The 25775-nt window shown below is 43.4% G+C and overlaps 2 long non-coding RNA genes and 3 other non-coding genes across 8 annotated transcripts; 3 read left to right on the forward strand and 2 right to left on the reverse strand.

Moving 5' to 3' along the window:
- Positions 1-954: 954 nt before the first annotated feature.
- Positions 955-24966, reverse strand: LOC119867711. Of its 4 annotated transcripts, XR_005384430.1 has the most exons (4): positions 24852-24966; positions 23806-24001; positions 10495-10645; positions 955-1355 (listed from the first exon to the last, which is right to left on the reverse strand). It is a non-coding gene; the product is annotated as an uncharacterized LOC119867711 (long non-coding RNA). The 4 variants fall into 4 exon arrangements; XR_005384429.1 differs by lacking the exons at positions 23806-24001; positions 24852-24966 and adding an exon at positions 23468-23591 and having other exon boundaries at positions 957-1355; XR_005384431.1 differs by lacking the exons at positions 23806-24001; positions 24852-24966 and adding an exon at positions 23004-23195 and having other exon boundaries at positions 957-1355.
- TRNAL-UAA lies at positions 6542-6624 on the reverse strand. Its single transcript has one exon. It is a non-coding gene; the product is annotated as a tRNA-Leu (tRNA).
- On the forward strand, positions 6978-11311 carry LOC111094057. The gene is made up of 2 exons (XR_005384428.1): positions 6978-10046; positions 11110-11311. It is a non-coding gene; the product is annotated as an uncharacterized LOC111094057 (long non-coding RNA).
- TRNAI-AAU lies at positions 10706-10779 on the forward strand. The gene has a single exon. It is a non-coding gene; the product is annotated as a tRNA-Ile (tRNA).
- Positions 17120-17191, forward strand: TRNAM-CAU. Its single transcript has one exon. It is a non-coding gene; the product is annotated as a tRNA-Met (tRNA).
- Positions 24967-25775: the final 809 nt, after the last annotated feature.

The following is a 25775-nucleotide window of genomic DNA, read 5'->3' on the forward strand; positions in this document are numbered from 1 at the left end:
GTGTGTGTGAGAGAGAGAGAGAGAGAGAGAGAGAGTCTCCTCACAATTCAGTGGAATAGGGGCTATTATCTCTAAATAATGAAGACACTGTGTCTCAGGGGAGAATATGTGGCAAAGCCAGAACTGTGAGACAAGATTTTTGGGCTGCCATGTCCATGTGTCCATGAACTTTTCCCGTATGAAGGTCTCAGATAAAGGGCAGACTTAACTAGATTTAGGAAATCTGTTCCAAAGACCTTGTTCTGAACTATTATACTCCATAGCCCCTGAAGAACAAACTTATCTTTTCACCAGGGAGTGACCACTTTTGTAGGTATCCTCCTGTCTAGGCTATTGAATTCATAGAATTCTTAGATGATAAACCAGAATATTAATTGTACGTTTCTATCATTTTGACACTCCTCATCACTAATACCATATATGGACTGTAGGCCAGCCTATTCCTATCCTATGTAAGGAACCCTGAGCGTCAACCCTACGAAGTCAAGGCAAGAGATTCTTTATCAAGGTTTAAAGTATTTCATCTTTTCTCCATTGTGCTGGGTATATCTTTGGTATAAAGAGCCAAAGGATTGAAAGCTAAACATTTGCAACAGCGTGGATAGAACTAGAGGGTATAATGCTAGAAAGACAATTATCATCTGATCTCAGTCATATGTGGAATTTAAGAAACAAAACAGGATTCTAGGGGAAGGGAAGGAAAAATAAGATGAAATCAGAGAGGGAGACAAACTGCAAGAGACTCTTAATGTAGGAAATAAACTGAAGGTCGCTGGAGGGGATGAGGTGGAGGGATGGGGTACTTGGTGATGGGCATGAAGGAGGACATGTGATGTGATGAGCACTGGGTGTTATATGAGTAATGAGCCACTGAATTCTGCCCCTGAAACTAATTTTTAAAAAAAGATCCAAAGGATTGATTTTTTTCATTACTTCTTTATTTTTCTCCTCTTTTTAATTATATAAGTGTTATATAAGTGTTAAAACACACAAAAATATGGCTAAGAAAAATAAATACATATTCCCACATTCCAAAGTCAACACTGTTAAGCACATTTTATTATATATATATATTTATATACATATGTGTATACATTTTTAAAAAGGATTATCATCCTGGGAAAACATTTTTGTGCCCCATTTTTCTTTACTGAATTCTATACCTCTTTTTTACTGAATTCTATGTCTTGAATATCTTTACTAAAAATAACTAATTATTACATTCTGAAGAATGTATTTGTTCATTTCAAGTATTTGTTGGGTGAATATATAGTTTTTCTTGATCACCAGCTCCTTCCAAACTACTTCAAGTATCTTTGGGCACTGTATCGCTTCAGGCAGAAAATATTTTGTCCCTAAGAGAAAAGAAAAAAAAAAAGAAAGGATGTCATATCCTCCTTTTCCCTCTATCCCAATAAACCTGCACTTTGTTCTCATCCCCTTCTCTAGAGGGCAGTGGGAAAGTTTCAGATCCAACTCCTTCCTGGTTGGATATACTCATTTGAAAATAAGCCACACTTGTGCAGTATGCAAAGCTATTTGCAGGCTAAGTACTGATAAAATAGAGATCTCCAAAATCTATTTTTAAAATTATTTATTTATTTATTCATGAAAGACAGAGAGAGAGGCAGAGACATAGGCAGAGGGAGAAGCAGGCTCCCCGCAGGAGCCTGATGTGGGACTCAATCCCGAAATCCTGGGATCACGCCCTGAGCCAAAGGCAGACCCTCAACCACTGAACCACCCAGGCGTCCCTCCAAAATCTATTAAATGAAAAACAGAGCTCAGAACAATGGGTAAATATTTTACCTTTTATGTAAAAAGGTAGGTAAACTAAGACTATGTTCATATTTGCAAATATTTTAAAAAGTCAGGAAGGCTGCATAAGAAACTAAGGGAAAGGTGCTGGTGAAAACTGGAGAGATGCGGGGAGGGAGACCCCAGTCTTCTCAGTTTACCTTCTAATACTTTCTCATTTTGGAGCCATGTGAATATACTACTCCTGCAAAAATATACATATTGCATTGTTTTTTCATTCTTCCTGTGCTAAGAGTGGTGAAGACTATTATTCCTTATGTTTAGAGCATATTTTCTCTTACACATATGATGGTTAATTTTATGTGTCAACTTGACTGAGCCATGGGGTTCCTGGATATTTGGTTAAATACGATTCTGGGTGTTTCTGTCAAGGTGTTTTGGGGTGTTTAACATTTAAATCAGTAGACTGAGTAAACCATCTTCCTCTCTAATGTGGGTAGGCCTCATCCAATCAGTTGAAGATCTGAATAGAAAAACTGGCTGGCCATCCCCTGAAGAGGGAACTTGTCCTACCTGACTGCCTTTGAGCTGTGACATCACTTTATTCCTGCCTTCAGCCTCAGTCTGAAACACTGGCTCTTCCTGAGTCTCAAGCCAGCTGGTCTTCCGACTGGAAGTACACCATCGGTCTCCTGGCTCTCCTGGTTGTTGCCTGCAGATCTGAAAACTATCAGCCTCTCTAATCACAGGAGCCAAGATATATATTCCATCCTATTGGTTCTTCTTCTCTGGGAAGGCTGACTAATACAAACCAGTAAAAACAGGACGGCCCAGAGTGAAGGTGGTAGGAGTGTGGCGGGCTTTACAATTTCGGTATGAAGACAAAACCATCCAAGTAGTCTCATTTTTCCCCCTTGAGTTGAAAATAACAGATACCTGTGAGTCTCTTCCTCTACCCAGAAAGCCTGGGAGGGAAGAGAAAAACTTCGTTTTTTACCCCCTCAGTGTTGCATTCCCAATATCAAAATGGATGTTGAGAAAAATTAGTTTAAGGGATGAATTGGTAGCTATTGCTAATTATGTATTAGATGAAAATTACTACCTATACAGGATTTTACAGGGCTTATACAGCAAGGGAGGGCACCTTGGGAGCCGTCATAAAATTCTGCCTGTCTCAAGAAACAACAGAGGTTAGAGTTGAGTAGAAATTGCCAGTATCACTGACGATTGGAGGAATTTAATAAAATCAGACACTTGATACAACAGGTACAGAACTTCCCAGTGGCAGAGATAGGTGTGGAATGGTAGTTTCAGATTAGTTGACTCTGGTGAGGAAATATGACTTGGGATAACTTCTATATGGATAGAATCTGGACATTAGTGCCATTGGCATGGCAGTCTGAACATCTCCTACTGACCACTCAGAGACTTCTGCATTTTTTCTCTTTAGCAAGTTTCAATTTGGGTAAAATCTTTACCATCTGAAGTCTCATTCCAGAAAAAAATAAACCCTCTACTTCCACTCATCCTCTCTCTCTTCCCCTGATCCACAGGAAAGAAAAAGATGATAAAACCCACCTTGGTAGGGATGAGTCTTGCCTCGCCATGGGAATTGAGTCTTGTCAAACCAACTTCTTTCTTTTTTTCTTTTAAGATTTTATTTCTTTATTAACGAGAGACACACAGAGAGAGGCAGAGACTTAGGCAAAGGGAGAGGCAGGCTTCCTGCAGGGAACTGGATGTGGGACTCAATCCCAGGACCCCGGGATCACACTCTGAGCCAAAAGCAGACGCTCAACCACTGAGCAACCCAGCTGTCCCTCAAACCAACTTATTTCTGATTGTGAAGAGACAGATGAACTCTTGGAGGAACTTCCTTCCTTCTGCCCAGAAAGGCCAGGAGCAAACATGAAGCTCAAGGCTCAGACTTGAAATCCAAGGCCGCTCATGTAAATGATCCATTGAGCTGTCCCCAGGATCAGAGATTCAATGTGGAATCACTGAGATTCAAATGTGGAATCTCAGTGTTTGACCTCAAAACATAGAAGCAATTTAACTATCAGGACAAATTTTTATCTGATTTTTAATCTGATTTCAAGGTTTCTGTTAAGGACTGCTATAAAAGAAGAGTGTGAGTTTCTTCTAAGGGGCAAAGGGACTAACCTACATAGTGGCAAAGAGACTTCTAAATTTACCAGGTACTTAATCCTTACAACTGTGTTTCATGAAGTAAGGATTATTACCTCCATCTGACAAAGAAAAAAATCAAGATTCAGAGTCAGTGGGAAAGTCAGAATTAGAACACTGGTTGTCGAGTTCCAAAGTTCAGTCTTTCAAATTATCTGGTCCTATACATGTTAGAGAGAACCAGAATTTAGTGGTCTGGCATTTCAATCAATGGGGGTCTCCCCATGCTAACACAGCATTAGTATGCAAAACGATGAAACTGGACCACTCTCTAGAACCATACACAAAAATGAACTCAAAATGGATGAAAGACCTAAATGTGAGACAGGAATTCATCAAAATCCTAGAGGAGAACCTCTTTGACCTCGGCCACAGCAACTTCTTGCTAGACATGTTTTTGAAAGCAAGGGAAACAAAAGCATAATGAACTATTCAGACTTCAAGATAAAAAGCTTCTGCACAGCAAAGGAAAAGACAACCTACAGAATGGGAGATGTGTGCAAATGACATACCAGATAAAGGGCTAGTATCCAAACTATAAACAACTTATCAAACTCAACATGCAAAAATCAAAAAGTCCAATCAAGAATTGAGCAGAAGACATGAACAGACATTTCTCCAAAGGAGACACACAAACGGCCAACAGACACAAAAAAATGTTCAACATCACTCATCATCAGGGAAATGCAAATCAAAACCCGAATGAGATACAGCTTCACACCACTCAGAATAGCTATTATTAACAAGTCAGGAAACAACAGATGTTGGAGAGGATTTGGAAAAAGGGGAATCTTGTTGCACTGTTGGTGGGAATGCAAGCTAGTACAGCCACTGTGGAAAACAGTATGGAGGTTTCAGAAAGTTAAAATAGATCTACCCTATTACCCAGCAATTAATTGCACTACTCACTATTTATTCAAAGAATACAAACATAGTGATCCAAAGGGGCACATGCATCCTAATGTTCATAGCAGTAATGTCTGTAATAGTCGAACTATGAAAAGAGCCCAGATGCCCATCAACAGATGCATGGATCAAGATATATATATATATATATATATATATATATATATATATATATATATATAACTCAGCCATCAAAAGAATGAAATCTTACCATTTGCAATGACCTGAATGGAAGTAGATGATATAAGCGAAATAAGTCAGTTAGAGATAGACAAATACCATATGATTTCACTCATATGTTGAATTTAAGAAACAAAACAGATGAACATAGGAGAAGGGAAGGAAAAATAAAATAAGATGAAATCAGAGAGGGAGGCAAATCATAAGAGACACTGAACTCTAGGAAACAAACAGGGTTGGTGGAGAGGAGACAGGTGGGGGATTGGGTAACTGGGTGATGAGCATGAAGGAGGGCATGTGATATGATGAACACACACATGTTCTATGCAACTGATGAACCACTGACCTCTGCCTCTGAAACTAATAATACACTCTAAGCTAATTAGGTTGAATTTAAATTAAAAATATGGTGTTGGGGGGGATCCCTGTGTGGCTCGGCGATGTAGCGCCTGCCTTTGGCCCAGGGCGCGATCCTGGAGTCCCGGGATCGAGTCCCGCGTCGGGCTCCCGGCATGGAGCCTGCTTGTCCCTCCTCCTGTGTTTCTGACCCTCTCTCTCTATGTCTATCATAAATAAATAAATCTTTAAAAAAATATGGTGTTGGGATTACTGGCAGTCTTCTGGAAATAAGGTAGAGTTAGATATATATCTCACATATTAAAACACAGGAAAAATCAGATAAATCAAAGATCTAAATACAAAAAAGAAATCATGGACATTCTAGAAGAAAGCATGGCATTCCTCTGTCAACACTTGTTGACCTTGTAGTGGGGAAGGTATGTGTAAGTCAGAATAGAACCAAGAGAATGACCACTCAAGCTGCATAGTCCCAAATTGTTGCCAAGATCTAAGGCAAATAACAAAGTGGACATATCATATATGTCATATATCTGTGACATATCAGAATAAGGCTTCATTGATTCATATTTCAAGAGCTCCTACAAATCATAAGAGAAAGACCTAACAGCTAATAGAAAAAAATGAGTACACAGAATAGGAAATACTGGTAGCTCATAAACAGAAAGATGCTCAACAACATTCACTGGAGAAAGGCAAAAGGAAACTGCACCGAGGGAGCATTTTTATATTTCAAAACACTCATGTTGTGCTGGTGCAGGTTCAATTCTGCTTTCCGGAGCCAGCTGGAGGGGCAGCCCCAGCATCGTTCTGAGAACCACCTTTGGAAGCAGTAAGAATCCCCTGGCAGGTAGTTCTCGCTTCACAGGGGCCACGGAGGAGGGCTCCTTTCCTGTGGCCTCAAGGCCAAAGCCTCCAAGGTTCCATTCCCCTGGAACCCAAGGGCTGGAGTATCAATCTCATTAGGAAGACTGTCGACTTGTCTTCCTTATGTTGGCAATTTGATGGGGTTGGGGCAAAAAAGAGCTCACGCAGGTACTACTGCCTGAAGGCAAGAAAGGATAATGTTTTTGCGGAGGGCCAGAAAAGCGGGACGCGCGTCCCAGGAGGCCAGCCTCCCCCCAGGAAGGGCTGCCGAGACGAAAACTTGCTCTACCGGGAGTGGGGTTCGAACCCACGCGGGCACATGCCCATTGGATCTTAAGTCCAACGCCTTAACCACTCGGCCATCCCGGTGGCTGGGCACAGACTCTTTGCAATTATTTTTTTATCGGAACTAGTGTATTTGTGCCGTGCACGAAATACCGAAGGACTTGTTTCTGTGGAATTGCACGAGGAGGGTTTTGAAAGAGGAAACACAGCACATTTTTTGTGCTTTCAGAAAACGCCCAGGCTTCCCGAGCTCCCCGGGCTAGGTCACCGCCCGTGCTTCAGAGAAATCGCTGTTTTTATTTGATACAGAAAGAAAAATGCGTGGAGGAGGGACAAAGAGTAGCAGAAAGCCCCGCAGGGGTGCACCTGCTTCCTCTGCTCCCTGCAGGCGCCGCCCCAATCCTCCCGGAAGAGGCCCTGCTTTTCCCCGCTCTCGTCCAGCCGGGTCTCCCGACCGCCCAGCGCTGGAGGCAGCAGGGCCGGGCCCCAAGGGACACGCGGGAAACCAGCCTGCCCTGCGGGGACATTTGGAAGTCCGCAGTGGACACAAAAGCAGTTCAAATTCGTGACTTGGATTGTAATGACCGGACGCTGACCCTGGCAGCCCAGGAGTTCCCAGAGGAGCACAGCGAGCTGGGTGTGGGCCGCAGACAGTAAGAGCCCCCGCCCCCCCCAACTCCGACGTGGGGGGTCCCTAGAACCTGAATTCTGCCAGGCACTCTCAGGGGACTCACCTCAACTGTGCTGACTACATTCAGTCAAGTGTGCTAAAAGTTGTCATGGGGGAATTTACGAATCCATGAAAGAAGCTCCCTATGGGACATTCAGGGTCTCTGGAGGACACGGAGCTGAAATAAAATCCTGGAGCACAGGCTGGAACGTAATGAATTTATACAACGACATTGAACACCGAGTGTGTGACATGTCCCCCAGGTAGTGGAGGGAAAGCAGGGCAACATGAGACATGTCTGCTGGAACAGGACAAGCAAACAGGGTCTGATGATGACTCTTCCCAGAATCAGTCGATGAAGGAGCCCAGCCCTTATTTTGAATGTTCCGACTGGCTGGGTTCACATCCAGATCTTTCTCTTTGCTTGATAAATTCATGTACAAGCAATGGCCTCCTCCAGTCCTTGTTGTGGGCAGCTCTGGGTTCTGTCTCTTGCCAGAGCTAGGGTCAACTCCTTGAAAGCAGCTACAGCCTAGGAGAGTCCTGCACCTTCCAAGCTCTGAAAGAAACCCAGATCTCTCAGAGCTGGGGTGAGAACTGGGCAGGCACTGGGGTTGGACATGACTCCAGGCTTCTACAACAAAACAGATCCGAGACAGAAGCCATCAAGTATAAACAGACACAGATGATTCCAAAAATATTCCATTACCGTTGTTCTTCATGTGGGCTACATAGTAGAATCAGCTAATAAGTTTCTTAAATGTGAAAGCAAAAAATAAAGCTACTAGAAGTATATGAAGGAGAATATCCTCATGTGCCAGTGAGCGGAGAACTTTTAAAAACTTCAAAAGCACGACTGACAAAGAAATACAATTCTAGTATTTGCTTCCACTAAAATGAAGAATATGTTAAACAAATGACATAACAGAAATATAATAGATAAATGTGATCATGGGAGAGTATATTTAAATTGTCCCCAAATAGCAGGGGCCAAATAGATAGATGGTATAATAGGAGGCCACCAAAAGCAGCAAGATCAAAATGAAATGGACAAAGGATAGGACAAGCAATTTAGGAGAGAGATGAATGGAGGCTGACAAATATTGTGCAAAAATTTCCAAAATCATTAAGCACAGAAATAAAAAGTAAAAAGAGACAGTACTCTACCGCCATTAGTAAAAAGTAAAAAACTGAGAAAAATCAATTATTGGAGGACTGGGAATTAAAGAACCCTCCTATCCTGCTGGTGGGATGTGGCATTGAGGATGTCCTTCTGGAGCACTTTGTATCCAAGTGCAGAATGTTCCCATTCTACACAAGCTCAGAGTTCACACGAAGGGAAATTAGTCACAATAGTTGTATGAGGACTTTTGAAATTGGAAAAAACTTTGCTTTTTCACTCTTAGGCAGTGTAAATGCAAACTTCAGCTTGGTGCCTGGAGGCAGTTTCTGAGGCATACCTAGGGGGAATTCCGAGCCAGGCAGTGTCACTGAATTGGGGGACACAAAGATAGCATTTCAGGGAAGCCAATGCAGTAAGCAAAAATGAAAGCAATACCAGAGAGGAGACAGCTGCAGAGAGAGCCTCTGGTGTTGGCAGAGGGGCTTTCTTGTACCTTCAGGAATACTGATTCATGATCAAGTGGGGTTACAATTCCATGATTCTGGAAAAAGAGCCCTTGGTAAAAAGGTGAGCTGCTTGTAAAGTGCTGGAAATAGCGCTCAGCAGCTGTCCCAAGAGACATCATAATTTATGGGGTAGTGGGGGAGTCCGTAAAAAGGTCTAAGCTTAGGTGTGAACACATCCCAACAAGGTTTATGGGTCAGTCACTGATGGGACATGTGGACCCCAGGGAAAATGTTATCTGAACTTGGAAGAAAAGGGGTTCTTAATGAATCAGTAGAGAATTTACAAACACTATGCCTGCAATATTCTGGAATGCAGAAAACAAACCTATGAGCTGGCTGATTTAACTAAAGAGACTTCTGGACCAAACTGTGACAGCTTGCTTAGCCTTTCTTGCTGTTTGTGGGAAAATGTGAGATGGAAGATTTAAGGTAAGGGAATATCTGTTACATACAAATGAGCCAAAACAGGGTTTGAAAGAAAAGCTGTTTATTATTTCCAGCCGTTCCAGATGAAAATAAAGGCTAAAATTAAGAAATGACTTTCAGGCAAGGATTAAGTCCAGAGCAGTGTCAGAAAATGTGGCCTAAAGATGAAGCCAAAGGTGTGATGGTAAGACCTTTGTTGGCATTCCCCAGTGAGTTAAGGTGATCTCTAAACGGAAAAACAAACCTCTAAGGCTCTTCAGGACATGCCCTACATATCCTCTGCCACAAAACCACAAGTCCTAAGTCTGTGGTCTGCCAGCAGCCTCATAGGAAGCCAAGGTAGACATGGGCTTCTGTTCATCAGGTTTGCGAGTGCAGCTTTGATTTCATACAGACGTTGGAAAGCTTTTTCTTGAAGGGGCCTAACAGTAAATATTTTAGGCTTTGTGCACCACACGGTCGCTGTCAGAACTAGTCAGATCTGTGGTTGTAGCAAGAAAGCAGCCACAGATAATATGAAAAAAGTAAGTGTGGCTGCAGTCCAGTAAAGCTTTATAAAGACAGGTAGATGGCCAGATTTGGCCTGTAGGTCATAGTTTGCTGACTCCAAATCTAAAGGAATAAGCTCCAATGGCCTTTATGAAGTCACGGGGGTGTAAAGAGCACAGTTGTCAGATACTGAAAGCTTGAACTGAAAGGGATAGAGGACAGCGTGAAATGGAAAGAGGACCTTGAACCTCCCAGACTCTATGGGAAGGAAGTAGGCCAGGAGGATGACTCAGTGAGTAAGAGAAATTTCGTATCCACAGGATGGTTGATCCTCAGGGTGAAGCCAAGAGTCCAGGAAAACATGTCTGAGAACTACTGAGCCCTAATCAAGGAGCATCATGCACCCACTGGATTCTAGAATTGCTATGCATCAGCGTGTCCCCTGTTTTTGTTCTTTATGAATGGGAGCATGTACAGTTTACCCTATGCCTCCTGTGCTTGTCTGTTGGAAGACATATGACTTATACCTTAATACACAGGTACTCAAGTTATGAAGAATCCTACTTGAGCATTCTCATGCAAGGAACTTCATCTGAGCCTTTACCTGGTTTAGATGATGCCATCCTAGCATTGATATTATAAATAAATCAGATTTGGAGAGAGGGAGTACATTTTGGCATGTGGGAGAGACAAAATCATTGGAGGTCAAAAGCCTGGGTCTGGTTTCCAATAGCACTCACCCACAGAGTTGGAAAGGCAGGCTTCCTGTGGGTCTGAGGGGATGCGATGGGTCTCAGAACCAAGCAAGATGGGCTTCTCCGCAGAGTTCTCATTCCACACAGAGTGTTCTTTGGTTCTGACTGTGGTCCAGGTTCACCTTCTTGTTAAATCCTCAAGAAATGACAGAAATAAAACACAGATTAAGGCATGATAAAATAGGATGGATTATAAGGCTCTGTGGCTTAGTTGGTTAAAGCACCTGCCTAATAAATAGGAGATTCTGGGTTCAAACCCCAGTGGGGCCTTTCTCTTAGAGGTTTTATGGAAATGTGGATTTAAATCTGATAGAAACACAGACAACCAGTCTACCTGCCTGGGGCACTTTGTAGAAGAGTTAGAGACATATTCAGCACGAATTAGCAGTCTATGCTGTGAGCTAGACTTGAGCTACACTTTTCTAATTTTAAACTTTTGTAGCTACTCTCCAGATTTCCTAAGAAACTTGCATTTTTTCACTTAACATTTGACTTTTAATATAATTCAGAAGAATTAGGCAAGAAAGAAAGATAAAATGTGCATATTGTAAAAACTGAGTGCTATGCTATTCCTCCTCCTTCCATGATTCTGCATTCTAGGCCATCACTGAATATCTTGAAAAGTAGAGCTACACGATGGAATCTTGAAAGAGTAAAAAGCATGATTAGTGATGAAACGTACCAAAACAAAACACAACAGAAAACAAGAAGCCTGACAAGAAACTGGAGGCCAACAAGGCCTGAAGTACTCAGATTAAATAAAAGGCTGGAAAACATTCATTAAACCCTAGAATAAAGTTTTCATGGTTTAGTGGGTCTTTTTCTTTTGATATCCTAGGGCGTGTCTTAAAGTATTCCATTCTAGCGGTGCATCCCCTCACTCTCAGTAACGGGCACACTTGTTGTCAAGTAGAGGGTGGCCTTGTGCTCACCTTCTTGCTCCTCCCTGTAAGGAGCAGGGGAATCGGATGATTGCTCCTTTTGTGAGCTTTTGTGAGAAGAATTTGCTACATAACCTGTGGGCCTAGTGCAAAATGAAAACACAGGGCTTTTTGTTTAAAGATTACTAAGATTTTCCAACCAGCAACGGCAGAGCATTAAGTCAAGTGTCTGGCCTGGTGCAAATGCACAGCTTGCCCGCCACGAAGCCAACCCTCTCTGGGAGTGCAACTTTTCTTGCCCAAAGACTGGATTTTAAAGGACACCTAAAAGTGGAATGGAATCCAAAGTGATGGTCGATGATACCAGGTACTCTTAGAAGAGAACTTGAAGACACCAATGAGGGAATGTTACACTATACAAACAAGATCTGTGGGAACCAATTTGGTTCAAAAGTCCTCTCCAACTGAAAAAATTTTCTGGCTCATGTTCTTTTCTTAAACAACTCCTCCTTCCAGGTGCCATTAAATATGTCACCTGGCCTTGGTGGCAGGGCACACAGACAACTTGTCCTGGCGCCTCACCAGAACTTTGTCACTTGGGTGAGGGAGGGACAGGACTGTGTGCTGGATACCACTGATGTGAACAGGATGCTGGGTCAGAAAGGGTGAGAGGTGTTGCTGTGAAACTGTACCACCTCCACATGGGAGAGAAAGAAAAGCTAACTGGCTGCAGGGCACGTGTGTTTCCACCAACCTAGTCGCCGGGCAGCTCCCCCTTAGGCTCCTGTACTCATGGGTGTTGGTTCCTGAAGCCCTGGGGTCTTCTCTCTACTTGGAGTTGTTATGGGGTCATTGTCTGCAACTACATTTTAAAAATGGATCTGAAACAACCGCCACACCAAGGTTAGGTGGTATCCACCTCCTAGATAATTTTAAGCATTTTAGTTCTATGAGCCTTATGCTAATAGCATGACCAGCATCACAATAATCTCAGACATACTGGCACTGACCAAACCTGCACCTTACTTCGTGAAGGCCCTATGGAGGTGCTGGAACTTGTCCTTGGGCCTCCCTCAGAATTCCTTTCCCCCCTCTCCCCCAGCATGGAAATGATTGCCAGACTCTGCTGAATTTACCTCCAAAGTCTATGAATGGCTGCCCTCTCTATGCTTTATGAGTTCCCAATTGGGGCTCCTGCTAGCTCTTCCCTGCTTTCCACACCACTCCAAGACATGGCCCTCAGTCTATCCTCTGCAAAGCTTGAAATTCAAGACTTCACTTTCTTTCATAAAATTCCACAAACAGAAATCATTCTCTTTTCTAATATATGTATTATTTTTTATTAGAGTTGTGGGTTTTTTGTTTGTTTTTTTAAAGAGATGTTTGAGGTTCACAGCAAAATGGAGTAGAAGGCACAGACATTTACTGAGAGTTCTTATCATGAAAGGGAGCTGGATTTTGTTCAATGCTTTTTCTACATCTTTTGATCTGATCATGTTCTTTTTCTCAATCAGCCTGTTGGTGTGATGGATTACATTAAGTGATTGTGAATGTTGAACCAGCCTGGCACACCTGGAATATTTCTATATGCCATTGGATTAAATTTGCTATTATTTTGCTGAGGAGTTTTGCATCTGTCAATGATGGTGGTCTGTAGCCCTCTTTTCCTGTAAAGTCTTTGTTTGATGTTGGTATTAGGGTAATGCTGACCTTATAGAATACATTTTTTTTAAGATTATTTATTTATTTATTAGAGACACACAGAAAGGAGAGAGAGACAGGCAGAGGAAGAAGTAGGCTCCATGCTGGGAGCCTGACTTGGGACTTGATCCTCGGCCTCCAGGATCACACCCTGGGCTGAAAGGGGGCGCTAAACCGCTAAGCCACCAGGGCTATCTTAGAATACATTTTTCAGTCCTCTTTTAAGGAGAGAATCATAGAGATTCTCTATGATTGGTATAATAGAGATCATAGAGAATTGGTATAATTTCTTCCTTAAATGTTTGGAAGAATTCACCATGAACTTATCTGGCCTGAAATTCCTGTTTGGAATGTTAATAATTATCAAATTTTTAAAATATATATATAGGCCTATTCAGATTACTTCTTTCTTCTTGTGTATGGTTTGGCAAATTTGTCTTCACAATTTCAATTGGTCCATTTCATCTAGGTTATCCAAACTGTGGGCATAAAGATTGTTCATAACAATCCTTTATTACCTTCTTAATATGCATGGCATCTGTAGTGATGTCCCATCTTTCAATTCTGATAGCACTAATTTGTGTCCTCTCCCTTCTCCCTTGTGAGAGAGGCTGATTGATTTTATTGACTTTATTGATCTTTTCAAAGAACAGGCTTTGGTTTCATCGATTTCCTGTTTCTAATTTCTGCCCTAATTTTTTCTTTTTTTTTTTTTGTTTTTTTCTGCTTACTTTGGATAATTAGGTCCTCTTTTTCTACTTTCCTAGGATGGAAGCTTAGATGATTCATTTCAGATCTTTCACTTTTCAAATATATGCATTCAATGCTATAAATTTCCCTATAAGCATTTCTTTCACTGTATCAAAATTTTTTGATGTTATATTTTCATTGTTATTTAATTCAAAATATTTAAAAATTTCTCCTGAGAATTTTTCTTTGACCCATGTGTTATTTAGGAGTGTGTGGTTTAGTCTCCATATATTTGGGGATTTTCCAGCCATCTCTCCGTTATTATGTCTACTTTAATTCCACTGTGGTCTGAGAGCAGACATTGTATGATTTCAATCCTGTTAAATGTGCTAAAGAGTGTTTTACTGCCCAGAATGTGGTCTACCTTGGTGAATGTTCCATGTGAGTTTAAGAATGCGTGTTTTGTTGTTGTTGAATAAGCTGGAGATGCTGATTTTGTAAGAGAGAATAGAACCCTTTATTATTCTATAATGCTCCATTCTAGCCCTCATAATTTTCCTTGGTCTGAAGTTGGCTCTGCTGAAATTAATATAGTTACTCCTGCTTTCATTTTACTTCGTTGTGTTAACATGGTATACCTTTCTCCATTCATTTGCCTTCAGTCTATATATGTCCTTGTATTTAAAGTGAGTTTCTTGTAGACAACATATATTTTAGTCTTGTTTCTCGTCCACTCTGACAATTTCTGTCTTTTAATTGGTGTATTTCGGCCATTGACATTTAAAGTGATTCCTGATAGAGCTGGATTACTATTAACCATAGTTGTTACAATTTTCTATTTGTTGCCTTTGTTTTTCATTCTTTTTTGTCTTCTACTCTTTTTCTGTCTTTTGTGGCTTTAACCTGAGCATTTTTTATTATTTCACTTTCTCTCCTTTCTTAGCATATCAGTCATACTTCTTTTTTTACTTTTTTTAGTGGTAGTACTAGAATTTGCAATATACATTTAGAACTAACCCAAGCCTACTTTCAAATAACCTTGTGGCATTTCTAAGGTAGTATGAGTATCTTATAATAGCAAAATGATTCTAATTCCTCCATCCTCTTCCCTGTATCATTGTTGCCATTCATTTCATTGATACATAAACAAATATATGCATACATACACACATAGACAAAAGGAAATATGTTGTAGGGATTACTATTTTTTACCACCTGTTACCAGTCAGATCAATTTAGAATAAAAAATATAAAGTTTTTATTTTACCTTCATTTATGCCTTCTCTGATGCTCATTCACACAGATCCACAATTTTGATCTATATCATTTCCTTCTAAAGAATTTCTTTTAATATTTCTTGCAAGACAGGTCCACTGGCAACAAATTGTCTCAATATTTTGTCTAGGTAAGTCTTTCTTCTTCACTTTTTAGGGATAATTTCATAGGGTGCAGAAGTCTAGATTGGTGAGTTTTTCAACACTAACGATTTCACTCCACTTTCCTTGCTTGCATAATTTCTGAGTTTTCTCTTTGCTCCTCTGTAGGTAATTTTTTCCCCCTCTAGCAGCTCTCAGGAATGTTTTTCTTTATTTTTGTTTTCTGTAGTTTGAAAATGATGCATCTAGGTATAATTTTTTTTGGCATTTATCCTGTTTGGTGCTCTCTGGGCTTCCTGGATCTGTAATTTGGTATCTGACATTAATCTGGGAAATTATTCAGTCATTATTTCAAATATTTTTTCTGTTCTTTTCTGCTCAAATATCTTTTCTGTTCCATTATGCCTATTATGGTTCTGGGATATTATGTTCTCTTTTCTTTGGTCTTTTTTCCCCCCTTTGCTTTTCAGTTTTCTATTGAGATATTCTCATGCTCAGAGATTCTTTGCTCAGCAGTGTCCAGTTTGCTGATAAGCCCATTAGAGATGTTCTTCATTTCCACTACAGTGCCTTTAACATCTAGCATCCTTTTTGGTCCTTTCATACACTTTCCCTCTCTCTCTCTCCTAACATTGCCATATCTGTTCTTGCATATTATCCATGAACGCTCTTAGCAGATTTATCATAGTTGTTCTAAATTCTGGGTCTGATAATTCCAACATCTCTGTCTTATTTGAGTATGGTTCTGATGCTTACCCTGCCTCTTCAAACTGTGTTCACTTTCTCTGGCTCATGTTTGATTTCTATCTTGCATGAAGCAAAGGACTCTCTTGGCTGGTTCTGTGGGACCCCAATCTGGGTCCGTGGGAGCAGTCTGCCTGCATTGGTACCAGGAGGCCCAAAGTCTGCTCCCGATGAAGCGGTCTTACAAACTCTCATAGGCACAGTCTAGTTACTTGACCAGTCTTGACCATTAACACTCCTTCCATGCCCTTTGCCTGAAAATCCAGATGGAAATAATAAATTTTTACTACTAAACAGTATAGATGGGCAGATACATACTGCTCAGAAACCACTCAGGGTCTCATGGTAATTCATCCATTTAGTTAATTCATTCCACAGTGTTGCCAGGGGTCATTAATTTAGAGGAAGGAATGGCCAAGAAGCACTCAAGCTACACACATGTCTTTGATAAGACAGAAGTATTTTAAAGCCAATTGGAGGACTTCTTGTTTCCCATCCAGCATATGAGTTGTTTAGAAATTGTCACTCCAGTCCTCATAATGAGAAAAAGGCTAAACAAACTAAAAATTAATACATTTTCTTAGATCCATCAAAGAACTGAGGTCAACAGGGCTTTCGACCCTTCGGAGGGAGAAGGCACCAGCTTGCATCTGTGTGACCTGCGTCCTCCTGCTTCCGGGCCTGGCCTCCCCTGCGCGGCCGTGGTCTGGAGGCGGAACTGTCCCCCGCGCACCTCAGGCCCTCGGTGGGTGCAGGAGGTGCAGGATGTGTACACCTTCATAAACTTTTCTCGTCACAGAGTTCCCAGCCAAGGACTTCCGAGGGTACAGAGAAGATGGTTTCCCCTCCCCTTCCAGAGTACCCGCCACCCACACCCCCTGCGCGCGGGGACCGGTCAAGTGCTCGCGGAGGGCCGGGAGCACCAGGAGCTGATGACAGAGCAGAGGAAGGCCGTGCGGGGGGGCGGGGGGGGGCGGGGGACTGCAGGAGTGGGGGTCTGGGGGCGCAGGGCGCAGAAGGGGCGGGGCGCCGGAGGGCTCCTGTTGGGACTGGCGCAGAGCGGCTCCGGGAAGCACGGCTGATTTCCTGGAGGGGGCGGCCCTGCGGAGGCCGAGGCCCGGGGCCAGCGCAGAAGGGAAAATCGGGAGGGTGTGAAACTCGGGTGGAGGGGCCGATCCTTCATATGGTAAATAGTAAGAGCCTACATCCTCCCCAAGGAGCAGAGTGGCGCAGCGGGAGCGTGCTGGGCCCATAACCCAGAGGTCGATGGATCGAAACCATCCTCTGCTAAATGTTTTTGATCCCCGAGTCTGGAGGGGGAGGGCCTCAGAAAGTAAGGGCTTGCCGCTTACTAGAATTCAGCTCTGACGTTGTACCTGATTTCTAGAAATGTGCGGTATCTACCTCCTTTCTCCCTAATTCTCGCTCATTTCAAAGTAGAAGCAAATCTTACCTCAAGAAGACATAAAGGGAAGGTGACAAACTATGTTTGCTTCCAACAGGTTAATTAACCTTCCAATAAATAGAATATATTTTGAGGTGACATGACTATATTTCCTTGCACAGTTTCTTACACTTAAAGGAAAAACCTTACTTTTGCCTGAGACCATTGGTTACTGTACATTTATACTGCCTTTTTGCTTGGGTGGGGGTTTCTTTCACTCTTTTGTCTATGTCTTTGCATGATTTTATTATATTCATTTCAAGTTGATGGTGACGGGCTGCAAATTCTTCTCCAAAGCAATTTATGTACACTAACTGGGAAGTATCTTTTGGAGTCCATACCCTCAGGAACTGGATTCTTGGAATGTTATGAGAAAAACAAGAAGCAAAGAAGCTAAAATGTGAAATGGTAGAAAACATTGGAATACATTAAAGTGAAACATTTTGTGCATTAAATTCCATGGACAAATAAAGAAGAAAAATAGTAGTCTTCCTGATACATTTGCAGAAGAAGTTGAGAGAAAATTAGCAGTCAAAATACTTTAAATGAGTGCCTAGAGTGTGACAAGAAAATAGAAATTCTTCTATACAATGGGAATTCACAGAGCAAGATGTCAAAAGCAAAAATATTAATCCAAATGTGCATGTGGTAGACCTGGTTTGTTCACTCAGTTTAGTGGTGAAGATGTTCCTGTTTGGCAAGACCAACAATCTCCAGTTTATTTTGCTTGCTTACCCCCTAAAAGCATGTTAACTAGCTTTCAATGTCCAGTCTCAGAAGATGGGTTGAATGACCAGTGACATATGGACCCAAAGGAAAAGTGCTAGGCAGCTACATAAAAGACATAGAGTGACTTCCAGGAGATGTTGTTAAGTGTGTGTGTGTGGGAGGGTGTGTGCAGATGAACATTACACTATGCTACAATTTTTTTTAAGAAAGAAGGGGAGTTAGGAAAACCAGAGGGTAGTAATAGTTGTGGGGGATTGAGTTTAAAGGAATATGGGGAGAACATTTCTCTGAGTATACTTTTTGGCAAACTTTTACTTTTTGAAAGCATGTCAATGTTCCATATTTTCAAAAATTAATATAAAATCAACAAGGATGGGAAGTGGAAGAAAGAAAAGCAAAACTGAAAGCAGGTGAACTGAACTCTATTCCATCATCATAATGACACAGAAAGGAAAAGAATGTAATTTATGAGCATGGCTTCTGAGGGTTCACTTTTACTCTTAGCCAGGGAGGTGGGGGTGGGAGGTGTGGGGAACTTCAAACAACTCTTCAACTCTCTTTAGTAGAGGGGTTTTGGAAAAAAAAAAAAGTAGAGGGGTTTTTGTAGTGGATGGCCAAAGGCATTCTGAAACTACCCTAGGACTCCAGAAAACAGGTGGGTCAGCATGCCGATGTTGCTGGAGTTAGGGGTCGCAGGGTGGGAGAGGGGACATATACAAATATGGAATAAGGGAATGCAAGAAAGAATACTGCAGAGACAGATTGGAGTTGGAGGTTATCGGCGTGAGCTCATGATTCCTAACACAGGTACATATATGGATATGTGCATACATATGCATGTGCATAAGAACATAGAAAGATATGAATGTACATGCACATGAATGCACATGCATTTCCTAGATCTTTCCATCAAAAGGACTAAGAGACAGACATCATAGACGCAATTAGTATACTAAGCTCCCAAATGTTGGTCTCTAGTCCCTTTCCCTGCTGAAAGACACCTGGGTATCTCTGAGAAACAGCTGACTTCAGGGCTAGGACGGGGTAGACAGGAGTCAAGTCTGCAATGATTGGTTAAGCCAGAAAGTATGACGATGGTATGTCCCAAGGACACAGAAGCCAGCTTGAAGGCTGGCTAAATATGGGTAAATCTCAATACCAATGTAGTTAAGGGCAATAATGAAGCATAAACCATTGGTGGAGGGGGAAGATTCTGTGAATTCACATTGATGATTGATAGTAGAGAAAAAGGAGGACTCTTGCTTAAACTAGAATATGGACTGCAGACTGGTAAGCAAGGAGAGAATTCTCTGAGGAGCCTTTTACACCTGGATGCTGCTGCCCCAACCTCTGCTTCTCCTTCCACAATGGCACTGGTCTTCCAGGCACCAGCTATGGTGAAATTCTTTCCTCCTCAAGCTGCACACTTTCATTTTTACCCGCCACACTCTTGAGCTCTCCTCACCCTGCCCTCACTTCACCTGCCTTAGTTCTCTGCCTGCAAGCTCCCCTGTGCAGGGACCAGTCCTGAGGCCTCGTTATCTGCAGAGTGCCCACGGACTAGCACAGCGCCTGGGGCAGCAGGTGAGTTCATAACCACGTGCCAGCCACAGGACCTGGAGTCTACCCTGACTTGATCCTCACTGGAACCCAACATGGCTCACTTTCTCTGCTGGTCCCTAATCTGCTCTGCCTGTTCTGAAATATCCATTGAGTCTTTCTCCTTCATTGACCCCAAAGAAGAAGTGGCCACTGAAAGGGGGAAACTGGACCATTGTTTGCATGGTAGTGGCTGAATTCACCTGGAGGACAAGCTTCCAGTCCATGCTCCTCTGGGCCATCAGCCTAAAGAGGAAGAACCACACTTGTCCTTCTGCACTTGGTGATGTACACTCAGCTCATAGCTGCAGGGGTCTATATACTGCTGCAGTGCCTGTACTTTGAAGGAGTTCCTGTCTGTGGAAATGAGTGGAACATTTTGAGAGCTCACCCAGAGAAAGCAAGGATCATGCTGGACTTGCTCATCATTCTCCAGCTGTGTCATTCCTAAAGCTCTGTGTCAGATGTATCTGGCTTGGAATGAAGCCTCTTGAGTTTCCCACATGGAGCAGATATATGCTTTGATTCACACATATTATAAAAATTTAATTTTTTATAAAATTAAAATTAATTTAATTAGTGTGTGATTTCAGGATTTGACGCCGCCACCCAATTTGTACATCTCTAGCTGCACCCAGGTGCAGAGAAGCTTGAGGCTGTTCATGTGCTTAGGACAGTTTCAGATCTTAAATGCAGTCCTTCAGTGTAGCTCAGAAAGAGCAAGGGTCAGTACCTCAGTTTACTTCAAGGTAGGCAGGGAAGATAATCAGGAAAAAAATGGAGGCTTGTCACAGAAATAGACAAGGAACAGGGAATCATGGAAGAGAGAAAATAAGAGGGTCACAGACTGTCCTGGAGGCATGGATCATGAAAATAAAAAATGTCCTTCGGACCCTTGGCTTGATTTGTGCAGACAATGAGCTTTATCATATTCCAAACATCCTCAAACAAACACCGAAGCCCTTCTATGACTTGTGGATCTCTTCAAAGCCTGCCAGGTTCACCAAGGAAACTACCGTGTTCAGTGGCACCAGTGTCTTTATGAAACTAAGAGATCCAAAGCACTGGAATCCAGCCCCTCCAATTCTCTGCCCCAGAGCTAGTCCATTCATATGCTCACCAGCACCCTACTTGTCCTCAGTTCTTTACCAGAAGCTGAATCTCCAGCCTCCCCCTCTTTGTCTTATTCCCCTGTACCTGAAAATTTCAAATACTCTAAAGGGAAAAATGCTCCAAGGGAATTTAAGTGGATTAAAAGAACATCAGAACATTTTAGCATTGTCAGAAGTATACATGGGGGGGGGGATAGATATATTAAAAAATGGATACAAGGATACATGGCAATTAACATACGACAAAGTATATCAATTCAGCAGGCAAAGATGATTTTAAAATAAATTCTGATGGTGCAATTAACTTTGCCTATAGAAGAACACTAACGTGGACATTTACCTCTCAACCATGGAAAAAATTAGGTTCCACATAGATTTGTGACTTAAATACAAAATATGAATTAACCAAACACACTGTTTAAGTCAGAAAAACTTACTTGGAAATTATTGCATCTTTGAGCAACAGAAGCTTAATAAAAATACTCTTCAATGAAAGCTTACAAAATCATAATAAACCATCTTACATCCCCTTAAATCAAAGTACACAAACAAGGAAAACATCCACCTGAAAATTAGAAATGAACCAGTCTGACAGAGATGATGGAGGGAGCTGGCCCATTATTTCATTGTTTTAACCAAGAACTGTGTCTTCAAGCAATTTTAATTCCTTGGAGTCTTTATGAATTGCCACAGTATTTTTGTGCTTTCACACATTGCTTTCCAGTGATGTCCTAAAATGTTTCCTCATAAATTCAAATCACTCCAAAGAATGTAACTGCTAGCATATGGTAAAATTTGTATATTAAGAAAGACTCATCAATGACTGGATTTTGTCCATTGGAAACTAGAAGCTCTAACAATTTGATATGCACTAGCATTCTCTAAAAATATACTTAGTGAAACAAGCAGGACAGAGAAAGACAAATACCATATGATCTCATTTGTATGTGGAATCAAAAACAAAAACAGACAAAAGAGCTCATAGGTACAGAGAACAAATTGGTGGCTGTGGAGGCAGAAGGTGGCAAAATGGATGAACAGGGTCAAACGGTACAAACTTCCCATTACAATAGAAATAAGTCTGGGGATGTAATGTACATCAGGTGACTATCATAAATAACACTGTATTGCGTATTTGAAAGTTGCTAAGAGAGGAGATCTGAAAAGTTCTCATCACAAGTAAATAAAATGATTGTAACTATGTATGGTAATGGACATTAACTAGATTTACTGTGGTGATCATTTCACAATATGTATGAATATCAAATCTTTATGTTGTACACCTGAAAGGAATGTTATATATTAATTATACCTCAATTTAAAAAAATATGGCATGCTTTAACAGTTGAAAAACATTCATGAATTCTTCTTCCTCTTTTGAAAGTATTTCTATTCTATAACTGTCACAGAATTATATCCCCAAATATTGCATTTTTATGCCTAAAGGATGTGACTAATTACCCTATCATACTAGTCTAAAACAGAAAAACATAAAAATTGAGATACGATTTTTAGTAATTTCAAGTGTTTGTCTCTCTATTTTAAGTGTTTTCTTCTGGTTTGATTTGTTTTTAAATTTGATAGCATGCAATCAATAAAAAGTAAATATATAATTTTTCATAAGCATACCATATATGAAAGAGAAAATTGTATTGGAAGTTAGTGAAAGAGACAGGACTCCCCCCCACCCCCTTCTATTTAGGTCTTGCGTCTGTAGATGGAAATTTATAGGGGCTGGAATGGAAAGGGTTTGGTAAAGGTGGAAAATGATCAGTTTCCCCAAAGGAGCTAGGAATGGAATTTTAAAAGATCACAGTAAGGCCCTACAGAAATCTGAACTTAGATCACTGGGTTCAGAGTCCAAAGTGCTGACCATTACACCATAGGGCTAACCTGCCCACAACACTTACTAATTCCTACATGACATAGTTTTTCTACCTCGAGTCCCCTGGCCTTTTTGCCCAAAAGGTACACACAAGCACCCTTCGCGTTTCCTCCTCTAGGATTAAGTCATGGGCGGTTACCTGTCGCACACCCTCTGCCCCAGAGTCTTACTGCAGCGCCCTGACCCCCAAACGTCAGGAATCCTCCCTCCACCCACCCCCGAATCCCAAGCGGTTCCCGAACTGGGTGCCCGGTAAAACAGGTGAGGCCGCGACGGAGAGGAGCCCTGAGCCAGGTGCAGGCCTTGGGGCAGGTGCTTCTGTGGTTCCCTGACCTCAGGCCCAGGGCCGCCCTGCGAGATGGGGGCCCCCGGAGACACCGGGGGCAGATCCTTCACTGTTGCATCAGCTGCTGTTCCTCGCGCGCACAACCGTCTTAACTAAGGAGGTAGAGGTCCCTGCGGACGCCGCACCGAACGGTTTCACCGAGGCCGCGACGCACGCTGGTGTCCCGCAAGTACGAGTGCTCCGACCGCGGGGCGGCAGGAGCATCCCCGAGGCCCTGGGGCACCTGTTGGGGGGCGCCAGGTGGAGTAGGTCCCCGTGGCCCTGGGCCCCCTCGGGTCGGGGTGGGGGCGCTCTGAGCGCTCCCGCGCCAGCCCCGCGACCGGCGTCCTCCTGCCTGACGGACGGGGGGGCAGGGGAGGCCCCGGAACCCCCCTGTGTGCAGGGGAGAAGAGCGGGGGCAAGTCCGGCAGGATGCGGAGCGGCGTCCTGACCCGGCGCCCGGGCTCGCTACCTGGGGGCCTCCCGGGCCGTCCGCGGCGCGACTGCACCCGGCGTAGGAGCTAGGGCCGCGGCCACTTGGGCAGCGTGGGCGCTCCGGGTGCCCTCGCAGGATTAGCAGCCCGCGGAGGCGGGACCGCGAGGAGGAATGGGCAGGTTCCCGCCTGCGGGGTTCGCGGGCACGGGGCGGGGCGTCTGCCTCCGGGGATTCCCGGTCCCCGCGGCCTTGCGGGACGAGGACTGCGCGCGCTCTGGCGGACACGGACCGCAAAACGCTGCGAAACGGAACAGCCCCAACACCCCGAACCCGGGCGACCAAAGTCCGCAACACGCAGCTCTCCCTGCACACACCTGGCTTCTGACGGGATTCTCCTGCCAAGGGAGTTCTGCAGAGCGGCCCTTACTGGACAGTCGGGTCTTTTCTGGAACGCTGGGCTGGGCATTGCCCTCAAGCTAGAACAGGTGTAGGATGTTTGCGCACAGGCGGTAGGGGATCCTCAGGAGAGACGGTAAAAATCCTCTACGGCTTATTCCAAACTGTCAAAACCTGGCAGAGATAAGGAAAAGGAAATACTTTTAAACCTGCGCTGGGAAAGCTCCGTGGATTTTTCGTTCCTTGACAAAACTAGTCAGAGATGAGTACACTGGGTGGATCACCAAAGGGAAAAACTGTTCCAATGGCCTTGACCCTGTGAGGTTCTGAAGGTGCCCTGACCTGCGCAGCAGCCGACCTGTGCTCCTCTGGGGCAACCTCCTGAGGGCCTCCTTCCTACCCTCTGATGAGCTGGGACCAGAGTCAAGGCTGAGCATGAGGACGAGCCCAGGAAGCCACAGTTCACAAGCCAATGTCTCCTTCCTGAGCTCTCAGAAAGGAAATAGGGGCATCTTCAGCCCCAAATCTTGTGTCGTGTGCAGCACTCAAATATCTTCAACTAAATCACAAATGTGCAGTTAGTGCTTTCCAGAAGCTAGACCCTGGACAGGCAATGGGCTCCTTACACCAACAGGTTATCAAAACCAGCATGTGCAGACCTCGGGATGACTGGGCAGGTATGCAGTGAAAGGAGCCTTTCTTCCTGAGGTGAATTATCAGCCCAAATGTGCAAAATTCAGTGATGCATCCTCCCACCCAGCATCTCTTTAGCTACTGAGTGGCATTAAGACGAGTCATGGTTGGGATGCTTGGGTGGCTCCCACAGATGGGCATCAGACTCTTGGTTTTGGATCAGATCATGACGTCTGGGTCAGGGGAATGAGCCCCTGGTCTGGGCTCGCTGCTCAGCAGGGAGTCTGCTTCCCCTCTGCTCCTCCACCCTCCTCACCCCCACCCCCGGCTTACAGACTCTCTTTCTCAAATAAATAAATTCTTTTTAAAAAAGGTCATGTTTGACATTCACCTCCAAGGAGACTTGTGCTGCAGTCTTGGGCAAAGCTCGTTTTTCACGTGGGTGTTGATTTAGGGTCATTGAAGCAAAAGGAGTCAGAAGAAATCTGGGAAGCAGAGCAGAACGGTTTGGAACCAAGCATGCACAAGAGCTACTCTGGGCTCTGGGTTGATCAGAGCAGATTAGGTGAAAAGGCTGTGCACTCAGCAAGGCTTTATGAACTCCTGACCTGAGCCAGGGACCGTGGGGCTAAGAAGCAACAGATGAACAGGCCACAGGAGTGATCCCTCCCTAGGAGAGAGGGGGATCTTGAACAGGAGGGAGGGCTTATTAAACAAGCTATTAGGACAGGTATGAGAAGGGGATTTTCGAGTCTTGAGGAAACGTGGAGGAGGACACTTAAGCCCAGATAAAGGGAGCCTACGATGATCTCAGCGAGAAGGGCTGGAAGGTCTAAGTCAATATTCGAGCAATGGATAGAGAATTAGACCTCATAACGTGAGGGCAGAGAGGAGGGCAAAAACAGATAAAAAATGAGAAGAGAAGGGGAAATGGAGAAATAAGTTTACCCTGGGTGGTGACTAGAAGCTAATGAGAAGGGAGGGTATGTTAGGGTAGGAACAGAGACGAATGAGGCTGGAGATGTGGCCAGGGCAAGGCAGCAGTCACCGAAGTGTAGTAGGGCACCCCGGCAAAGTGGAAAGGCTTGTCCCGTCGGAGAATCTCTAAGGTGACACTGTGGGCAGCTAGGCCACGGGTGGCACCCTGCTGTTGGTGCCAACTCAAGGGCAGAGGCATTTCAAGATGGAGAAAGAAGCTCGGGAATTTGCAGCTAGGTGGTACTGGGGTGGTCATTTGCTCTGCCCGCGGGGCTTGAATCCATCCTCTGAGAGTGTTCCCCGCAGAAGGCAGCGCCGTGAGGGCGAGCAGAACCCC

Source organism: Canis lupus, chromosome 35 (assembly GCF_011100685.1).
Source record: "Canis lupus familiaris isolate Mischka breed German Shepherd chromosome 35, alternate assembly UU_Cfam_GSD_1.0, whole genome shotgun sequence".
In the NCBI taxonomy this organism is placed as follows: Eukaryota; Metazoa; Chordata; class Mammalia; order Carnivora; family Canidae; genus Canis; species Canis lupus.